The sequence below is a fragment of the Porites lutea genome, chromosome 12, assembly GCF_958299795.1.
Source record: "Porites lutea chromosome 12, jaPorLute2.1, whole genome shotgun sequence".
NCBI classification, from domain to species: Eukaryota; Metazoa; Cnidaria; class Anthozoa; order Scleractinia; family Poritidae; genus Porites; species Porites lutea.
In genome coordinates, this window is record NC_133212.1 from 14799629 (window position 1) to 14804453 (window position 4825).

The following is a 4825-nucleotide window of genomic DNA, read 5'->3' on the forward strand; positions in this document are numbered from 1 at the left end:
GAAAGCTGAAGGTGGTAATTTAAATTTTTGGGACCTGTATTGGGTGAATCTTCATTTGCTATGGCTGTTTCAAAATGTAATGACAGCCCTGAAAAGGGATGGTTATATCTCTGTAGAGCAATCGTTGGAGTTATTTTTTTTTTTTTTACACCAGCATACTTGCCCTCTTTGGGTCACAGAAGATTGCTAGCATTGGGGGTTTACCTGTACTGTGTATTTATTAATTGTGATTGAGTACTTTTAAGTTTTATAATATGTATACGCATAATCAGTTCTTGTTTTGCCAAAAAATGCTTTCCAAAATATGGGCTTTCTTATTTACGATGTCAGCTAGAGCCAAAAATTGGCACATCCTGCTTGTTAGTTTCAGCCGGTGAGAAATTTGGTACATCAAGTACAAACTTGTCCAGTTTTCAATTCCAAACCTTTGTCAAATTCATGGTTGCATGATTGATGCATGCACAGCAAAACATTAATTTTTGACATTGTTTCATTTTCTTCAACAAAAGAACAATTTACATAACTTAAAAAAAGGGTAAGAAAATACATGTAACTTAAAAATAATATACATTTCCTTTCTTTAAGTTCCATCATGAGGTCACATAGTATTACATCTTTCTGATTGTTGAGTGTTGGATTTTCTTTTGTACATGTATCAAATTCATCTATGAATTGGCTCACAGGAGGCAATGACTATGATCGATAAGAGTGCAGTCAGACCCTTCAAAGTATTATTGTACACTGTAGCATCCCATCAACCAGTAGCCAGTTTCAAATAGTAAGTTGTTCGTAATTAAATTTTTATACCATCTGGAATATTAAGATAAAAAGAACTGCTGGTAAACGAAATTATAAGCACCACTTTATGGACAGCTCATTATTACAGACAGTTTTCTTTGTCCACAGAGAACCCAAACAGTGTATTAGCTAAGAAATAATAATTTAGATGTACATGTAGTAACACTGTATTAGCTTATAAGATAGTTATCTTGAGGTGTAACTGTCGCATCCGATTTGCCTGACAAGCAAGCATTTGACACTGGCAATGTTAACGATCTCTGATTCAAATCCCTTGTAAAACGAATCATAAAGAAACAGGAACACAGGTTCTTACATCTTATGTTATTAGCTACTACAGCATAAATGCATCTTAGAATTATTCCATTGGCTAATACAGCATTTGAGTTCACTGTGTCCAGTCTTTGGGCCGTAGCAAAAGGGGACTGCTCTACAATGTACACTGTAGCTGTAAGCAAAGTACCAAGCTTTTTGAGAAAAATCAGCTTTTCAGCATAAAACAACCAAAGCTGGCTATTTAATGCAAAATCAGGTGGAAAAGTCAGCAAAAGGCAATTTGTAGGTTTTTTGATTAAGGGATAGGTAGCATGATGGTCATGGACCGCTTGCATGTGTATATCCAACAGTGTTTATTTACTGTGCAATATCAGGGCTGTCAAAAAGTTTTTAAGTAGCAGGCTCATAATAAAATAATAGTAGGCGGCTTTGGAACTCGCACCAAAGGATTTTGTTAGAGTCTCAGTAATGTCCCAGACCTTCCACGACATTGCACCGTTCTAATGTTTCACAGATCTAATTACTGTTTAAATATGCATTCAATGTGATTCAAACCTGGGAAAAACCTTCTAGGAGTTTAAAGTTTGGAGTAAACTTTTAGTCTTCATGAAATTTTAGTTGGACCATGTTGATGAATGCAGTTGTGTAGGATATGCAGTTTCCTATTTTGATCTTCTGTCAGAATTATGAGAGAACTCTCAAATACAGATCTCATTCAAACATTATAGTTTCATTGTAAGTATCATTTGTTTCTTTTCCTATAAACTTCTCATCAGGTCTACATTTTGCATGAATTTAATGTGATATATATTTGAAGCGGTTGTTGGTTTACAGTGAAGTATGTTTCACTTTGTTTTTTTTTTTATATGAAGTTGAGTTTCTTCTTAGTTGTTGGCTAAGGCAGTGTTGAAGTAGTGACATGCTAACATACTTTATTGTTCATTTCTCTTCAGGAAAGATTGATTGATCCTGAATCAAACAAAGTGCAGCTTCACGAACAAGATTTTTGAAGAACAAATGTGTATTCAAGCAAAGTATATGTCCCTGACAGTGTCAATAAAATTTATTAATGGAAAGATCTGTGTTTTTACTCCTTTGTAGCACTTTTGACTACTCATCACTTTTCTAACCTATATAGTAAAAAGATCATATAGTATAATCAGTATTTTTTCCAACTAACATATTTGCAATCAAAGTTCTCTTCTTTTATATATAGTATTGCCCTAATTTTAAAAATTTCATTATCTTATTCAGATCAAGCACAGTAACCATTGAAAAGAAAAAAAGAAAAAAAAAAACCTGCTCGGTCATAGTCGGCTTTACAGTTTTGATATTAAAATTGCAATGAAAAGAACATTAATGCAGACACTACAGTTCATTTAGCTCATGTTCAAGCTTTTTTTATAAATTAGGAAGTCTTGCTGGAGAAGACATAATTTACTTTATCTTTTCGGTAAAAAAAGCAATAAAATAACTTCCAGGTGTCTAAGCAATTTCAAAGGACCCATAGTGTCTTATTTCTCCGCTGCATAGAGCTGTGAACAAAGGCCGTTCTTTCTAGTGACCCGGCTTTCATCAAAAATATTGTTGTCCTTCGTGATCGTCAAGAGTGCAAAGTTGAATCCGGTAAACTGGCCAAAACGCGAGCATCGCAGGGAACGAATCCCATAGGAATAGGTGAAAAAGGACAATAAAAAGTCTAGGCTATTCTAAAAATATCCGTATATGCATTTGCAACTCATATTAAGCCGCAATTTCACTTCTTTCCACTGGAATAAACAAACGATGGATGTATTGCCGCCATTTTGAATTTGGCAATGTCACGTGGTCGCGCGTCGACCAATCAGACAATTTTCGCCGGTGAAGTCCCTCCGTTCGTCTGATGTCACAGTAATCAAGTGAACGCACATGCAAGTGTGCAACAATCATTGTTCGATTCGCAAGCACACGTAATTCAGGTACACAAGAATTTTCAATTCACGTTGCCGGCAGGGAATCTATTTACCCAGGAAAATGAAAGTAGAGCCTGATCTCAGCATAGTGCAGAGTGAGTTTTCGGTAAGATACGAGTGTCAGCAAAGTCTACAAATCGATTGTAAATTAAGTTTATTTAGGTTCCACTCCAGTGCATGGTTTTTTTATTTTATACGTTTCCAAGCATGTTACGTCGCTTGTCATCTGAAAGCTTCAATAACCTTTTAAACTCCAGTGGTAAACTAAGCTTTTTCATTATTTTCTATTGCATATCAACTGCCTTTGGTCATTGAACACGATTGAATATAAGGCTACGTGTAGTCCTGACTGTATACATTTCAGGTTGAGCGTTATGTCACGCGTATTAAATACTGTTTTGATTGTGTCTTTCACTGCGAATTCAGCCTTCTTTCGCTCCTCACCATTCGCAGGCAGATGTTTAAGCAACTGTGAATAACTGAAGTCGTTGACTTAAAGTATGAGTATTGTTTACTGTGTTGTTCAATTCAGTTTCCACGCTCATGATCCCCCGTGATTCCTTTCGTTGACACTAGAACTAAAAGGGCTTTCTCTCGTTCACCTAAAAAATTATCAATGAAACCGGTTCTCATCAATAACATCTCCAAGGTAAACCCACATGTTCGCCCGCACTTGTTAGCCAACGGCTACTGCTGCATATTTAACTAAATGTGGACTGAAAGTAACATTGTGTTGTGTTGTGTCCCTTGTTTTTAGTCATGGCTACTATTTGTTCTTCGGCCTTCATAAGGAACACTGGCTCGCGATTGAGAGAGCGCTGACCGACGCTAAGACTGCGCCTAAAGAACAAAAGGACAGTAGTCCTTCCGTTGAGTCCAGTCATCCATCAGCGCGATCTAGCACAAGTAAGGACGATGAAGGGTCTGGAGATGAACATGAAACATCCAAAGAAGCAGCCGAAGAAGACAAAGTATGAATGTGTGGTTTCGTGAACTATATCTTGATTAATTGTGCCAGTCACCAAGATATTTGTTATATTACAGTCCTTGAGTAAAAACTTCTACCTGTAAAAACTTATGAAGTTAAATCTCAGCGGGCGGTTAACATCCGAGGGGGATAAAAGCGCAATGTCATCTTCTGACGTCACAGATATTCCAATGTTGCGCCATCAAAGACTTTTGCCGGGAAAACTCTTTGGCAAGAAAGATTAGGAATCACGTTTACGGCAAACGTCAATTTGTACCACGTTATTAAGGTTTCCCTTTACCTGTCGTTTAGTGTTCATTCAGTAGTAGTTCCATGTTAAGTTCATCCATAAGAATTATTTGGCGCAGTTTTCATTTGTTCATTTCCTAATCAATTTAAACTGACATCTTTAATCTGACATTTGCCGTTTACTGTAAACATGATTCTAAAACTCTCTACTGTCACATACCATGCGCTCTCGAAGTAACCAATAAGAGCGCGCGTTACTGGAAAAAGAGGTCCAGTTATGTAATAATAAACAAATACTAAGCAACGTTGGCTCTACTCTTATAAAATCTGTGACGACGTTTGCTAGGACGATTATTACTGTCTGACTTGATGTACGAGCGGTAGCCTTCAAAAGCCGAGGCAGTTTTTTGCTTAAAACGGGACACCTCTAGAAATCTCACTATTTTTATCCGATTTTTATGACGCAACCCCCGGAAACCCCAGATACCAACCCTTGGGGGAAAACTGCTGGCCAGCATTGTTTCGTGTTAAACTAAGCCTAAATTACATTTAGCTACGTATATGTGAACTTGGGCTTCATAGC